Here is an 18,765-nt window from a genome sequence, read left to right as displayed (position 1 = left end):
GGGCTTTTTGTAATTCATTGTGCCGTTTGGAAGAGGCCAAAGCAATATTAACAATATCAAACAAGTCTTTAAAGAATTGATGCACTTCAACCACTTCTCTAGCTACTGCAACTAATGCTAATTGAAGATGATGAGCAAAACAGAGAACATAATAAGCATATCGACAACCATTCAAAATCAAAGCTTGCAAACTGTTAAATTCCCAATGCATATGGCTTGCTCCATCATAGCCTTAACCTCGGATATTTTGTATGTAAAAAATATGTTGCAAGAGAACATTAAAAATCACATTCTTCAAGTCAATGATGCAGTATCTTTAACATGGACTATATCAAAAAACCACATGTCTTAAATCTCAAAATAATTACCATTTGATCTTTTTTTGACTCGTCTCTCGCTTCATCCACAATAATGCTGAACTTTCTGTCACCAATTTCTTCACAAATTACATTACGAACAAAACTGGCATAAATTTGCAATATCTCTTTTTGTATTGTTGAAGAAGTACAACTAGCATTTTGTGGAGCACTTTTTAAAACATCTTCAACTTTCTCATCATACGATGCTAATAGTGATAACAATTCAAGAAAGTTCCCACAATTTTTTTATCCCATGCTTTCATCATGGCCTCTAAAAGCACACCCTTGAAATGACAACCATCGAACAACATCTATACTAGTTTTCAGACGTAGACGATTAGCTACAATTTACTGGTTGTTTTTCCATCAAGTGATACTTCAATATGTTAAGCTTGATTTATTAAATCTATATAAGTTCGTTTTGCATTGTTATGTAGTGAATTCGGATCTTTTCCTATATGTGTCAAAAAAGCACAATTGCATCCATCATGTACCTTTTTCCAATTACTAAAGCCACTATGAGTAAATGCAGTTGATACAAAACAACTTAATATGAAGGTGGTACCTCAATTTGTGATGTTTCTGAAGGTGATTCTATTTTCTCTGTAGTTTTCTTTTTAAAAAACGAATCAATTATTTTCGACTTCATAAGTACAATATCTTAAAAGATAAAAAAATTAATAACTATAAAATAAAATTAAACTATAAACTTTAAAACATAATAAAAACAATAGTAAAATTGTAAAAAAGATGAAAAAAAAAACCTTAGAAGATGAACTTAATGCTACGTTTGAAGGGCAAACGTTGATTACAGTAGTTGTTAACAGTAATAAAAAAGAGACTTCTTTTTCACTAGTTAAAAAATTGAATTTTAACCTAAATTCACATTTAATGTTATATTAAAAAGTGAACATCTAATGCCCCAAAAATTTAAATTTTTTATTTTACGAATGTGTGGCATAACTGTGTATCTGCTTCAGTGGTTAAGTATTTTTGGTGTGTATGGGAGGTCCTAAGTTCAAGCCATGGCTTGGGAAAATTTTGGTATTTTTATGAATAAAGCCCTATCTTTGGTCAATAGGCTTTTATTTAATTGTTGATAAGCTTATAATAGAATGGGCCTACTGGTCTGATGGATAAGTGGAGTGTTAGATTGCTAAAGGTCTTGAGTTCGAATCTTTAGGTAGGCAATGTTTTTGCTCGGTCGATTAGAGAAGAATTTGAGTTTTAGTAAAATGCTGAGTAGTGGGGAGTTGGTAGAAAGAATTAAGGGGAAAATGATTTGGGGTTATCAGATGTCCTGATATCTTTTTCTTTTTTTCTTCTTCCGAATTTTTCCCTTTCCCTGCCGAAATTTTTCCCCATCTCATTTCTTTCAAATTTTACTTCCCTTTTTTACTGAAATCGTACCTTCTTCCCTTTTTCTTTGGCGTGTGGGCCTACACGGGCAGGCCATATGGGCGTGTTAGCCCATCTTTACTGGAATGTTTGTTAAGGTTGAATGGGTCGCCCAAGTTGACCATGAACCTTCTGTAGGGTTGGTAAGCACTACTTAGACCCTTATCTGTGTGTAGCTGATTATATGAACTATGTACTGAGCATGATATTTATAAGCATATATACTGAACTGTATGTGTATCTGATAGATCTGTGATAGCATGACTTTCCATTATATGTTACATTGTATTGGGGTGGGTTGATGATATTTGGAAGAAGTGTACTGAAAGGCTCTTAAGCCTAATATACTAGTAGCTCAACTGTAAACTACTATTTTCTGTCGCATTCAGTACTACCTGGAGTGTAGGGATGGGTGGGTTGATTTAATCCCCACATGGAGTGTAGGGTTGGATGGAGATGGTGTGTAAAAGTTGGTTGGGTAGGATTTTGTTACTGAATACTGCATATCTGTTACTGCTACTGTGATGGGCTAAGGCCCTTGTGCATATTGATACTGATACTGGGTTGGGCTAACGCCAAACTATTACTGATACTGAAAGGGGCTTAGGCCCAAGACTTTTTTTGACTGTGCACTATGTTTACTGTTGTTTGTTTTCTGTGGTATTACACATTGAGTTTATGTAAACTCACCTCTTCTGTTTAATGTACATAGGTAATCCCCAGACATAGACAGGTCAGTGTGGCGGAGGACTCGACGTTGGCCACACATATTTTAGTTTACTTACTTTTGTTTATGGTTTTATTATTATTGGGATGTAATCTGTGGACTTTTTGGGACCTTTGCTCAAATTTAGTCTTATTTGTTTTATGGATTTGCAACTGCTAGACTTAGAAAAATTTGGTTCTTTTCAAAAAGCTAAAGTAATTTCTAAACTCCCGATCTCTTAGACAGGTTTCACTAAAACAAAGCGGTTTTTCTAAAATGGACGGATTTACTTAATTAACTCAGTCTTTCATAAAACAAATGATTTCTAAAGCTTCCGCTATGAATTATGTTTTAAAACAATTGACTAGTTAAGTAAGTGATTTTTCGAAATCAATAAAAGTAATAAACGAATATGGTTTTATCATAACAATTTAGTTTTCAAAATTCTATTCCATGTGACATCGCCAGATTCTGCCATAACGTCTAGGCCGGGTTTGGGGTGTTACAGAACAACTATCATCTAAAAAGAATAAAGTTGAAATATTGTAACACCCCAAACTCAGCCCAGACGTTATGGCCGAATCTGGCGATGTCACATGATAGGGTGTTCGAAAATTAAGTTTCTACGATAAATCCATTTCCATTTAATTACTTTCCTTATCACTTATTAATTCCAAAATCCTTACTCGTTTAATCGAGTATTTTAAACATAATTCGTTACGGAAGCTTTTAAAACCGTTTTGAGTAAATTGTGTGTTTAGAGAAAACTTTACCTTTTTGAAAACTGAGTTTTCCTACATCTAGCAGTTATAAATAAAAACCAAATTTCATCCAAATAAATCAAGGTAAATAAAACCATAAATCACAAATTATAAATCGTAAAAGTCCCAAAAACTGTGGTCACCATCGAGTCCCCCGCTGCCCGATCCGTCTAGGTCTGGGGATTACCTATGCACATTCAACAGAGAAAGGTGAGTATACGTAAACTCATTATGTAATCCCATAGAAAACAAACAACAGTAAACATAGTGCACAGTCAAAAACAGTCTTGAGCCAAAGCCCCGTTCAGTATCAGTATCAGTATGCATAAGGGCCTTAGCCCATAATAGTATCAGTAATAGATATACATTATTCAGCAACCAAGTCCTACCCAACCAGCCTCTACACATCATCTCCGTCTAACCCTCCACTTCATGTGGGGATTAAATCAACCCTCCCATCCCTACACTCCAGGTAGTATCGAATGCGGCTCAAAATAGTAGTTTGCAGCTGAGCTGCCAGTATATTAGGCTTAAGAGCCTTTCAGTACACTTCTTCCAAATAAAATCAACCTAACCCCATGCAATGCAACATACATTACAAGACATGCTATCTCATGATATCAGTATATATAGCCAGTAAATGTTTACATGCATACTATTATCATACTCAATATATATCCATCAACCAGTCCGTTCATACAATTAGGGATCTAAGTAATACTTACCGACCCTACAATAGATTCACAGTCGACTTGGGCGACTTGTGCAACCTTAGCAATCAATTCAGTGAAAATGGGCTCACATGCCCATATGGCTTACCCCTACATGCCCATGTGGCCCACACGGCCCAAATTTTCCTTGGTCATGTGGATCACACAGCCTGCCCCAAAATCCCACACGCCCGTATGGACCTGCATGCCCGTATGGCCCACATGACCCAAATCAGTCCAGCCCGTGTGTCGCACACGGCCTGCCTGATCATCACACGGTCGTGTCTTACGTGCACAGCCTGGCCTCATCGATCACACATCCGTGTTAGGGCATACGACCTACCACAGGGTGACCACACGCTTGTTTGGCGTCGACGGTGGGGTTTTTAGCTTTTACTGAAACCCTATTTTCTACGTTTTGGGGCACACAACTGGTACCGATTGATGCTAAAATGATCCCTGAGCACTCCAGAACCTAAAAATCGACATTCCAACACCTAATTTCAGTAAAATTATCAAAGCTCAAACGGGATTATAACGAGACGTTCATCCATTAACTACCGATAACCATACCTTCGAACGAAATGAGAATTCCATACACTTAATTCATCGATTGGGAACGATATACAGTCCCTTGATTAACTCCTAAACACAAAAAAGAAACCCCTCTTAGAAAGTATTCAAAAAAAACGTTTAGATTAGAAAAAGCTGAAACTTACCAATAACGCGCAAAAGCCGAATTAACGAGTCATGAAAATTCAGAAGTAGATTGAAAAGAGAAAAGAAAGACGACAGTAATGTAACAAAAAGGGTAGCGGTAAAAAAAAAGAAAAAAAAGGGAAAGTGGTAGAGAGAATGGTCAGTTTTTTTCTTTCTGAAGAGAGAGTTTTTTAGGAGAACTGATTTACTGAAATCCCACTACCTACACTAACTCAACCACCCACTTTTCAGATTTTCGATACAACTCAAACTCTTAGCCACCAAACCAAGCAAAAATAATCTCTTTTGGCCATATAGAGATTCGAACACAGAACCTCTAGCAAACTGAGACTTCACTTAACCTCTACGCCAGCAGGCCCATTCTAATGTAAACTTACAAATAATTACTTAAAAACCTACTAGCCAAAAATAGGGGTAAAGTTAGAAAAATACTAAAATTTTCCAAAGCTAGAGTTTGAACTTGGGACCTCTCACACATACCCAGAACACTTAACCACTGAAGCAGATACACAATTGTGTCACATTTCCACAATAACAAAAATAAAAATTTTGGAGCAATCAACACTACCCCCTAAAAGAAAATTTCATCCTCGAAATTTACCTGATCAGAATATATGAGGGTACTGCTGACGCACTGAATCCTCAGGCTCCCACGTGACCTCCTCAGTACTATGATTCCGCCACAGTACCTTCACTAATGGAATAGACTTCCTCCAAAGAACCTTTACATCGTGATCTAGAATCTGAACCGGCTCCTCCTCGATGGTCAAATCTGGCCTAACCTCTATTTCCTCAACAAGGAAAATATGAGTAGGATCAGAGCGGTAATGCCTCGACATCGAGACATGGAATACGTCATGAATACAGTCTAGCTTTGGAGGTAACTCCAACTGATAAGTGACCGGCCCTACTCACTTCGAAATTCGATAAGACCCAATAAACCTAGGGCTCAACTTGTTCTTACGACCAAACCTCAGAACCTTTTTCCATGGTGACACATTAAGAAACATGAAATCCCCCACAAAATACTCAATCTCACGTCTCTTCAGATCAGCATAAGACTTCTGTCTGTCCGAAGCCACCTTCAGACGATCCCTAATTAGTCGAACCTTATCCTTAGTCTCGGAAACCAACTCAGGACCCAACACTCAACGTTCACTCAACCCAGTCCAACATAGGGGAGTACGACACTTATAACCATACAGGGCTTTGTAAGGTGCCATGTAAATGCTAGACTAGAAGCTGTTATTATAGGCTAAAACTACTAGCGGTAGATTTTCCTCCCAACTGCCTCAAAAGTCGATAACACAGCTTTTCAACATATCCTCCAGTATCTGAATCACCCTCTTAGATTGACCATCAGTCTAAGGATGGAATGCAATACTGAAGTCCAATCTCGAACCAGAGCTTCATGTAGCTTCTTCCAAAACTGAGACGTGAAGTGAGGATTCCTATTAGAGATAATCGAAACTGGTACCCCATACAGTCTCACTATCTCAAAAATATACAGCTTCACCAGCTTCTGCAGAGAATAATCTATCCTAACCGGGATAAAGTGTGCAGATTTGGTCAATCGATCCACGATGACCCAGACATAATCCTTCTTAATGGGTGTCAAAGGTAACCCACTAACAAAATCCATTGTTACTCTCTCTCATTTCCATAACGAAATCTTAACCAGTTGCAGTAAACCCGAAGGTAATTGATGCTCAGCCTTAACCTACTGGCATGTCAGACATTTAGCCACAAAATCAGTAACTTCCCCCTTCAATCCTGGCCACCAATATAACTCTCAAATATCTCGATACATCTTATTCCCACCAGGGTGCATAGCATACTATGTGCCTTTCTCAATATAGACTGTCTCAAATCAGGATCATTCAGCACACATATCCTACCTCGGAAACACAACACACCCTCAGAGTTCAATCTAAAGTCCGTAGTGCTACCACCCTTAATTTGTCAGAACCGAAGACCCAAAGACTCATTCTCTAACTGTTTACCCTTAATCTACTTAATCCAAGTAGGTTTGACTTGTAGCTCAGCCAACAAACTCACATCGTCAAATAGGCTAAATCGAGTGAACATCGCTCTCAGATCAGTCATAGCCCTACGACTCAATGCATCAGCCACCACATTGACCTTGCTAGGATGGTACTCAATGGTACAGTCGTAATCCTTAAGCAGCTTAATCCATCTACGCTACCTAAGATTTAACTCCTTCTGAGCAAGGAGATACTTGAAGCTCTTGTGATCAGTGTAGATGATACACTTTTCACCATACAGATAATGCCTCCAGATTTTCAGTGCAAATACCACGGCAGCCAACTCCAAGTCATGGGTCAGATAATTCTTCTTATGTGTCTTAAGCTGACGTGACGCATATGCTACCACCTTACAATCTTGCATCAATACACATCCCAAACTGACATGTAATGCATCACTATAAACCGTGAACTCCTTTCCAGGTTCTGGCTGTATCAAAATAGGAGCCTCAATCAGTACAGTCTTGAGCTTCCCAAAGCTCTCTTGCTACTCATCAGTCCACACAAATGGTACACCCTTATGTAGCAGCTTAGTTAAGGATACTGAAATCAATGAGAAGCCTTCCACAAAATGTCGATAATAACCTACCAGCCCCAAAAAGCTGCAAATCTCAAACGCATTCTTAGGTTGCTTCCAATCTAATACAGCCTCAATCTTTTGAGGATCGACTTGAATCCTCTCAGCAACCACCACATGACCCAGAAATGTTACTTCACGTAACCAGAACTCGCACTTGCTAAACTTAGCATAAAGTTGTTTTTCCCTCAAAGTCTGAAGAACCACTCTGAGGTGCTCGTCATGCTCATCTTCAGTCCTCAAATAAACCAATATGTCATCAGTGAACACCACTACAAACCGATCCAGGTAGGGCTGGAACACTCGGTTCATCAGATCTATGAAAGCTTTCGGTGCATTAGTCAGGCCAAATGGCATCACTAGGAACTTATAGTGACTATAACGAGTCCTAAATGTCGTCTTATGCACATCAACCTCATTAACCCTCAACTGATGATACCCAAAACGCAATTCAATCTTAGAGAACACAGATACCCCTCGGAACTGGTCAAACAAATCATCGATCCTTGATAGCGGATACTTGTTCTTGATGGTCAGCTTATTCAGTTGTCGGTAGTTAATACACATCCTCATGGATCCATCCTTTTTCTTAACAAACAGTACCGATGCTCCCTATAGAGACACACTATGGTGGATGACCCACGATCCAACAACTCTTGAATCTGATCCTTAAGCTCCCTAAGCTTCCTTGGTGCCATTTGGTAAGGAGTGATAGACACTAGAGCTATACCAGGGGAAAGCTCAATCCCAAACTTCACTTCCCGACTCGGAGGTAAATCCGGTAGCTCCTCAGGAAAAACATCCAGAAAATCCCTTACAATGCAAATATCTTTTACAGTAGAGCCCCCAAAAACAGACATCCCTTACGAACTAGTTTCTTAGCTACCAGTTCAGAGATCACGTTAGCTAAGTAGTTTTGACGTTCTCCAATCACGACTACCTCATCATTCTACTCAATTCTCAATTCGACCCTCTTATTCGCACAATCCAAGCTTACACAATGCTTGACCAACCAATCCATTCCCAATATCATGTCGAACTCCCCAAACGGGAGCTCCATTAAATCAGCCAAAAATACCATCCCTTGGACCTCTAAAGGAACATTCCTATACAGTTTGCTAACTCTAACAAATTGCCCCGGCGGGCTCAGTACAGTCACCTTACTTGTGGTACTCTCAACTAGAATCCCCAATTTCAAACACAGTACTGGCTACATAGGAATGTGTAGATCATTTATCTATTAATGTAGTGTAAGGCACATCATAAATAAGAAACATACCCGTGATGACGTCCGGAGCATCTCTGTCCTCTTGGCAATGTGTAGCATATACAAGAGCAGGCTACCTCGCCTCAATCTATCCAGCACCTCTGCCTGGTGCCTTCTGACCACGGCCTATACCGTTACCAACCCTAACCTGACTATGGCCTCTATGTGGCTGGTGTGCTACCCTCTGTGGCAGTATAGTACCAATACCCTGAGCTTGCATCTGATTAGCTCTTAACGGACATTCCCTAAAATGGTGATCCAATGATCCACACCTCAGACACGCCATGGTCCTCCTCTAACATTCGCCCAGATGGCATCTACCACAGTCGACACATGGTTGCATTCCAGTAGCAGTAACAGGGGGCCCAGCTCTAATCGGCCCATCATCTTTGCCCTTTTTCTTAGGCCTCTACTCAGTAATCGAGAGTTCTGAATCCCTTTTGTTCCTACCTCTTTCTCTATCACAGTTTTGGCACTCAGCACGCTTAACCTCCTCGGCGATCTTCACCTTTTCAACCAGTGAAGAAAAATCACCCTCCTTCTACGGAGCCATCAAGACTCTCAAATTATTTTTGAGGCCATCCTCAAAGCGGACACATCGCTCATACTCAGTCACCACCATACCTTGCGCATAACGGCTCAGTCATAGGAATTTGGCCTCATACTCAGCCACAAATCAATCTTCCTGAGTAAAATACTCAGGAACTCCCTCCTACAGGCATCCACATAGCTCGCCCCCACATATTTCCCCTAGAAGGCAGTCTTAAAGAACTCCCAAGTCAGACGTTCAAGCTGAGTGCCCTCCTTAATAGTCAACCACCACTAATAAGCCTCATCCCGCAACAGTGAGACTGCACTCTTTAATTTCTACTCAGGGTTTCAATCTAGATCATGCATGATCCTCTCCATGGCCTCAATCCAGTATTCGGCCACATTAGGGGCAACTCCAGTGACACCTCTAAAAAGCTCAGCTCTATTGGATCGGAGTCGTTTCGTAACTGACTCAAGCCCCCAGATCCAATATTTGGCCCAGCGACCCTCTCTAACATCCTTAGCATAGCCTGGGACAATGTGTCATCCCTAGCCATGCGATCTTGAGACCCAGTCTCCGTTGCCGACGACACTGGTGTCTCACTCGTGTCTAAATTTGGCATATTTCCCAGTGAAGAGGACTCTAGTCGAGCCTCTCTACGGCCTCTAATACCTCTTCCATGGATTCCTCGTGCGCTCATGTCTAATTAGATTTATCTGTATTATGAATTTTATGAATCAGTTACAGTTTCAGTACTTATTAACAGATGTTTTATGAAAGCAGTTTTAGTATTTCAGAGTTTGTTTTCGTATGTCGTAGCCTCTACCAGTTTCACTACAGTTTCAGTATACACTAACTAGAGTGTTTTCACAGTATACTACTTACTGTAGTCCCAAAATATACTATTTATAGCATTCTTAGTTTAAACTCATCACAGCTTCAGAAGACTTACAGGATCGACGCTGGAGACTCGGTGTACCACATACTCACTCAAATCATTTCAAATCATTTGAAAATTAGTTCTTAGAAACCAATTTTTAAAAACCCAAAATCCACAGCTGAGTTTTGTAACCTGACTCTGATACCACTAAATGTAACACCCTAAACCAGGCCTAGACGTTATGGCAGAATCTGGCGATGTCACATGATAGGGTGTTTGAAAACTAAGTTTCTATGATAAATCTATTTCCGTTTAATTACTTTCCTTATCTCTTATTAATTCCAAAAACATTACTCGTTTAATCGATTATTTTAAACATAATTTGTTGCTGAAGCTTTTAAAATCGTTTTGAGTAAATCGTGTGTTTATAGAAAACTTTACCTTTTTGAAAATCGAGTTTTCCTACGTCTAGCAATTATAAATCCATAAAAATAAATAAAAACCAAATTACATCCAAATAAACCACGGTAAATGAAACCATAAATCACAAATTATAAATCATAAAAGTCTCAAAAATTATGGTCACCATCGAGTCCTCCGCCACCTGATCCTTCAAGGTTCGGGGATTACCTGTGCACATTAAAAAGAGAGGGGTGAGTATATGTAAACTCAGTCTGTAATCCCACAGAAAACAAACAAAAGTAAACACAATGCATAGTCAAAAACAGTCTTGGGCCTAAGCCCTTTTCAGTATCAGTATCAATATGCACAAGGGCCCTAGCCCATCACAGTATCAGTAACAGATATACAGTATTCAGTAACCAAGTCCTACCCAACCAGCCTCTACACACTATCTCCGTCCAACCCTACACTCCATGTGGGGATTAAATCAACCTACCTACCCCTACACTCTAGGTAGTACAGAATGTAGCACAAAATAGTAGTTTGCAGCTGAGTTGCCAGTATATTAAGAGCCTTTCAGTACACTTCCTCCAAATAAAATCAACCCAACCCCATGCAATGCAACATACAATACATGACATGCTATCTCATGATATCAGTACATATAACCGGTAAATGTATACATGCATACTATTATCATACTCAATATATATTCATCAATCAGTCTGTTTACACAATTAGGAATAATACCTACTGACCCTACAGTAGGTTCACAGTCGACTTAGGCGACTCGTGCAACCTTAGCAATCAATTCAGTAAAAATGGGCTCACACGCCTATATGGCCTACCCGTGTGGCCTACACAGCCCAAATCAGTCCAGCTCGTGTGTCACACACGGCCGTGTCTTTCACGCACGACCTAGCCTCGTCGATCACACACCTGTGTTAGGGCACACGGCCTACCACATGGGCGATCACAAGCCTGTGTGGCTCGACAGTGAGGTTTTTAGCTTTCGTTGAAACCCTATTTTCTGTATTTTGGGAATACACCTGGTATCGATTGATGCTAAAATGATCCTTGAGCACTCTAAAACCTAAAAACTTACATTCCAACACCCAATTTCAGTAACATTATCAAAGCTCAAACAAGACTGTAATGAGACGTTCATCGATTAACTATCAACAACCATACCTTTGATCGAATCGAGAATTCCATGCATGTAACTCGTCGATTGGGAATGATATACAGTCCCTTGATTAACTCCTAAACAACAAAAAGAAGCCCCTCTTAGAAAGTATTCAGAAAAACGTTTAGATTAGCAAAAGATGAAACTTACCAATAGCGCGCAAAAGCCAAATAAAAAAGTCACGAAAATTCAGAAGTAGATGGAAAAGAGAGCAAAAAGACAGCAGCAATATAACAAGTAGGGCGGTGGCAAAAAGGAAACGACAAGAAAAAAAAGGGGAAGTGACAGAGAGAATGGTCAGTTTTTTTTCTTTTTGAAAAGAGAGATTTTTTTGGAGAACTGATTTACTCAAATCCCACAACCTACACTAACTCAACCACCCACTTCTCAGAAGTTCGGTACAACTCAAACTCTTAGCCACCAAACCTAGCAAAAATAATCTCTTTTACCCACGTAGAGATTTAAACACAAAACCTCCAGCAGATTGACACTTCACTTAACCTCTAAACCAGCAAGCCATTCTGATATAAACTTACAAACAATTACTTAAAAGCCTACTAGCCAGAAATAGGGGTAAATTCAGAAAAATACTAAAATTTGCCAAAGCTAAGGCTTGAACTTGAAACCTCTCACACATACTCAAAACACTTCACCACTGAAGCAAATACATAGTTATGTCACATTTCCACAAACAAAAATAAGAATTTTGGGGCGTTACAAATATATTATATAAATATTTGAAGTCAAAAATTTTAAAAAATATTATATGGAAAAAATTAAAAAAGAAAAAAAGAAGTTTTTTTTTAATGTTCAAAGTTGGAAAGGAGGCCAAACAACAATTTAAGGGGGCCAAAGTTTTCAAATATTAAGCGGCTAAATAATAAATATTCAATTTTATAATTTTAGTGGCCCTGGCCCCTCCCAGATTCGCCATTGGTCATAACTATTACAAAAATGACAAACCATACTTTCTTCCAAACTTGGGAAGTGATCAGATGAATAGAGGTTAATATTCACCCTAGAGTTTCAAGTCTAGCCTTTACCTACTCGTTGGAAAAAAAAACGCATTAAGCTTGTGACAACTTAGTAAATATAACAAGAATTAAACTTCACTTTAACATTTTAACCATTAAATATATATATTTGTAACCTAATACTACCATATATAACATTAATTAGAGAATAACTATAGTGGATTCTCAAGCAATCAATTCATAGTTCACTTTCAATCTTTGAAATAAAATAGTTACCATTAATATTTATATAGCCCCTCTGTAGACTCAATATATCATATAGGATATACGGAACAATCACTGTATTGCATCGAAGTGTCACTTTTAGTTGCACCAAAGTGCCACTTTCATTTCTGCGCATAAAATTTCTTAATTTCATGCTATTTATGTCCTACTAGTTCTCATCTTGTCTACATAAGCTTTTAATACATTTGAATCCATTGTATTCACACAAGCAAATGAAAACAATTCAAAGTTTACGCTATTTAGAATTTAGTCCTTACCATCACAATTATTCAATCACTTTATAACTTCACAACAATTTCACTTTTCATCCATTCACTAAAGCATTACATATTCTATTTCACAATATATCATTTCACATATCAAATTTTTATATTTTTCATAATTTAATCTTTTCTTACTAGCATTTCAATATATCAAGTCTATTCATTCTATAATTAAAATTCAATTCACATCTTCATTGTTCATTGATAATTTTTTATGTATAACATCAACATATATACATATGAATTAACCATTTTAACACAATTATAATTCGATTAAAATAAATAAAGTAAAATTCTTAAAATACTTGCAACCAATGTTTGGACAAACTCCTTTCTTCTTCCTTCACTCTTCTACTACCTACCTTTGTCACCAACTTAGTTTTCACTTCTCTTCTCGTTTTCTTCATTTCCATATCAAGAAATACAATATTCTCTTATTAAAATCATAATCAAATAATATATCTATATTCATTTAAATAAAAATAGGATGAATTTAGTTGATTTAATTTATCAAAAAACAACTTTATATGTAGTTCTCAAAAAACTTCTTCAGATTTTTTGTATTTCTTATAATCAAACCCTAATTTTAATGTATTAATAGTTATTAAATTAAATATTAAATTTAAATTTAATGTAAAAGTATTAGTTTTAATTTTTGAAATCCACTTAAAAAAAACTAATTTTTAGCATTATATATTTGAAATATATATTTTAATTTAGAATAAACAAATTTAATTTAAAGGTAAAATAAAATTGAATCAAGTACAATAAAACTTCATAATTCATGTTCAAAATCGATTTTATTTAATTGGGATGAGGTTGTCATAATGATTTTTTAAAATTTTATAGTAATTTATTTTTATAAGTGAAATAATTATTGAAATCAAATCATTTAATTGTATAATAAAAAAACAATATGTTGTAAATTAAAGACAAATAAAAATAATTAAAATTAAATTATATGTATATAAACCGAAATTCAACTTCCTAGAAAAATTAAAATGAAATCTAATAAACATATTTACATGTTCTCAATCTTGATCTTCTTCTTCAATCTATCCTCCTCGTCATCATCCTCTTTCTTGATCTTCTTCTTCAATCTATCATCCTCGTCGCCATCTTCAATTAAAATTGATTCTTGAATTTTAGCACAACATCATGAATCATCAAAGCTTGAATTTTAGTTCCATGATAATTAAAAATTAAAATAGTAAAAAGTGAATAAAAATAAAATATAAATATCACAAAATAACCTCATGTTTGATTAAATTGATTTTCCATCACATTCTAGGACTTTGTTAACGTTAACAAGTGAGCCTAATAAATAATATCAAAAATGATTTTGTTTTCCTAGCTTATTTTAAATTCCACTTGAAAGTGTTAGAATGCTTATAAAGCTCAATTTACTTTTAATTAGCATATAACTGTAATACTAATTAAATGACAATTAATTTAAAATGATAATTATAAATTAAATATTAAGATAAAATTAATATATATAAAATAATTTAGTAATATAATATAAAAAATTCAAAAAACATTGGTAGCAAACATATACTAATTATTGCAATAATATTGTTTACTATATATACAACTACTATTGTTATTAAATAATTTTAAGGCGTTGTTGAATTAAAGTGGGGTGCACAGAATTATAAACCAAGAAGAGCTAATACATATGATATGCTATGAAAAACTAAGCAGGCTGCTGGAATAGCTCAGTTGGTTAGAGCGTGTGGCTGTTAACCACAAGGTCGGAGGTTCAAGCCCTCCTTCTAGCGCTTGTCACATATTTTTATGGTTTAATTTGAAACCCAACTCTACCCAATATCAAAACTGACCTAACTCAATACTAAAGGAAAACAAAACATTAACAATATTTTACCAATAAAATACATACATAGGAATTTACGAAATTTAACAAATTTATTATTTTTCCAAAATTAGTAACATAATCAATTACCACCCATGCTACTGTGAATCATCTGTTCTTATTTTAAAATTTTATATTTTAAAAAAATTACAAATTTATTTTAAAAGTTATTTTTTATGTAAAAAATAATCTATAGTTCTAATTGAGTTGTTGTCATGAAAAAAAAAAGTTAATTGGCACCCTACTATAGGTAAGTCCCTCCTATAGGTAAGTCTTTTTTTTGGGGAATTAAAGTTCTTCATACAACTAATAGTTTATTTTTGACCCAATACAAGTATATACTTAATTTGTTAACCGAAACAAAAATGCAAGATAGTAAATGTGTGTTTTCTCCAATTGCCTCACTGCAGCAACTAAAGTTTTTTCAATTTATGTACTCTCCTATAGAAACTCACTAGAAAGCAATCAAACGAATCCTCTTATACTTGAAAAACGCTATAAATTATGGCCTATGAATCATTGTCAATTTTAAAACATTCTTAGCATATATGCAGATGGGGATTGGGCTAGGGGCCCAACAAATCATGCTTCCGCCATTGGATATATTCTCTTCTTTGGACACACTCTTATTCGTTGATTGTCAGAAAAACAACCAACTATAGCCATGTCCTCGACTCGACTGAAATTGAATATAGGGTTGTTGCTACTAAAACATTTTGGGTGTTTAATCTTTTGCAAGAACTTCAAGTCCCTCTTTCTTGTACTCTTCAATTTTTTTCCGATAATCTTGGGGCCACATTGTTTTCAACAGCTTGTTATGCATAGAAATATGAAGCACCTCGTAACTGATCTTCACTTTATCCAAGATCGCATTGATTGGAAAACTTTCAATGTCAATTAACCTTACCCAAACTTGCCTTTGTTCATTAACTTTCCAATTTAGGTGTTATTCCACAACCCCTAAACTTAGGGAGGCATATTAAGGATAGAGCTTGACCAAGTCTTCCTTTGTTCTTTTATCTCTTTTTAAAATTTGGATTTATTTTTTTTTTAATTTTATTATCTTTTGTTGTTTTTTGAATAACTTATCTTATCTTAGTTAGCTTTCTACATGCATAAATAGGGTATATTATCAATTAAATTTTTATTCCTTCCTCTTATCCTTTACAAAACCTTATAATTTTAAGAATTTGTATGTAATTACGAATGAAAATGAGGTTAAAAAAGGTTTTAAAATATCATTTGAGGCTCAATTACCTAACCTGTAACCCAAGTATCAATGCACAGGTTGTGGGTATCGATACATTAGTTAAATTTTAAAAAATAAGCTTTGATGGTTTGAAGTAATGATACTCCAAGGGGTTGTGTTGATACTTGAGCACATGTATCAGTGTTAGGGGAACCATGTATTGATGCTTGACATCGAGTATCGATACTAAGGTTAGATACCGGTACTTGCCTCCCCTTTTTTTGAAAGCTTTGCTATTAACTTCGAAAGTATTAACACTTTAAGACTATGTATTAATACCCAACCTAAGAGGTATTGATTCCTAAGCTTGAGGTTCCAATACTTACACCTAAAAATGCAATTTTCAATTATTAACACATTCTAACACCTTTTGTTACCTATAGATTCCTAAGCTTGAGGTTCCAATACTTATACCTGAAAATGCAATTTTCAATTATTAACACATTCCAACACCTTTTGTTACGTATACCATACGTACAAAACATGCTATAACACTTGAACCCTCAAATTTAACATATTAAAACAAAGGCAAAAGCACATTTACAAAATACCAAGAAACAATTGTTATGCAAAATGACTCGTTAAATAAAATTTGAATTAATATAGCTCAAATTATAATGACCCAGTTTTGGGTAGTAACAAAAAATACGGTTTCAAAACATCATTTTTGTAAACCCGGTTTATTGCTGCCTTGGCCTAATCCTGACATCATCCCTCATGGACTGCTCTCTCACCAAACTACCTGAAACATAAATGTAACACTTTTAAGTTCAGAAGAACTTGGTGAGAATTAAAATAGAACACTGTGGTAGATACTTTTCTAATATCAAGTGAACATTTTTGCACCAACTACCATTCTTAACTTCTTACTTCTGTTTCGGCTAATACTTTCACAATTTCAGGCTTACACTTACTCGCCAACTATCATACTCTTAGCGCACTAGTTCTCTCGTAACTTCTTGATTTTCTTAAGGTCTTTCCAGACATTTCATTAATCTCTTCTTTCTCTTGAAACCATGAACGTGCTTTTCAAAGATATATGCCTTCTGAGCCCACTTCGTATAAACCATCTCTTCACACAAACACTTATTTCAGGACGTTTGTTCACAAATACAAATTGTTGACGGATACTTATGCAAAATTTAATATCATCAGTATACTACTCAATCATTTTCTTGTTTGATACCCTACAAGCTTACACTAATAATGAACTATACAGACCATTTAGATGAATCTACTCAGGATAACAATAACTTAGACTCCTTGTGATTTCAGAAGAAGACATGATACAACTCAAATATGGCGGATACCAAATACTCAAACTTTAGCTCTATATAACACAGAGAACTCATTTTGACAGATTTTTATGTCTTTAATATCAATGAATACACCCAATTTCAAAACCAAAGATTGCCGTGGCAGATATTATTGTACATACAAGTGCTTTAAAACTTATTCGATTATATCACATATTTAATTCAACAAACCAACTTCGAATGTATCGTAACTCTATCATAGCAATATCTATTATAGAAAACACATAATTTATCCAGAACTCACCAAAAGAACGGATAATCAATATTCTACCATACAAACTTAGCAAAGTACACCACGAGGGCCAAATAAATATTCCACGAAGGCAACATATAGAATACGCCACAAAGGCAACATACAACATCACGTGTTTATTGTCTTGACGGACTTTCACAGGAGGTGCTATGTGTTTCTCCCTCATGGACTTATGCATAAATTCATGTATCGTGATCTGTTATATCGATATACACATTATTGAAGGCTACACCATGAACATTCATACAATCATATCTTGCCATGGGTCTTAACCACATGGACTTACCCAATTTTATATATCATGATCTGCTAGTCCAATCTTCATTTTACTGGATGCTAGACCATGAGTGTTTTCATATCATACGATGCCATGGGTTACAACCTCATGGTCTTTTTCTTATTTTCATATCGTGATCTACTAGTCTAATTAGCTATATAAATGCACTACCAGAGGTATCACAAAGGGACATTTACTAAACATTTACTTACCCAAATTAGTTTGCGTTCCTGACTGATTCATAATTTTTATATCAAACTTAATTGCACAATTATCGTCTAACATTCTATTCAAACCGAACCTTGTAATATCATCACAACACACATATCATCTTTACCATGCTCAAACATTTACCAATTATTAGTAACATGAATTTTATATATACTTCTACTTGAATAGTACACATGTAAAAGTCAGAATACAAATTCACCTAATACTCACCCACTGTAGCTCAAAGCTCCAGATCCAGACATTCTTCTCCAACTAGCAGAAACAACTACTCAAGAACATAAATCCACTATCACAACCTCCATGCATTCAAATTACTTAACATCTAAACCGTATATAACCCTCATGCATGGTTTCGTATTGACAACTTATTGTTTATTTACCTCTTACAGACTTACTCTTTAAAAACTCAACATGCAGAGTAGTGATACTTACGCAGAGATGGAATGATCATTGGTTTACCCAAGAACTTTAGCTTCCAACTTGAGGAAGAAGAAATACAAT

At 35.9% G+C, this 18,765-nt stretch overlaps 1 non-coding gene across 1 annotated transcript; it reads left to right on the top strand.

Moving 5' to 3' along the window:
• The first annotated feature begins 14,772 nt into the window (after window positions 1–14,772).
• TRNAN-GUU (transfer RNA asparagine (anticodon GUU)) lies at window positions 14,773–14,846 on the top strand. The gene has a single exon. It is a non-coding gene; the product is annotated as a tRNA-Asn (tRNA).
• The last annotated feature ends 3,919 nt before the right edge of the window (window positions 14,847–18,765 follow it).

The sequence above is a fragment of the Gossypium hirsutum genome, chromosome A10 (assembly GCF_007990345.1).
Source record: "Gossypium hirsutum isolate 1008001.06 chromosome A10, Gossypium_hirsutum_v2.1, whole genome shotgun sequence".
In the NCBI taxonomy this organism is placed as follows: Eukaryota; Viridiplantae; Streptophyta; class Magnoliopsida; order Malvales; family Malvaceae; genus Gossypium; species Gossypium hirsutum.
This window is presented reverse-complemented; position numbering and strand designations above follow the sequence as displayed.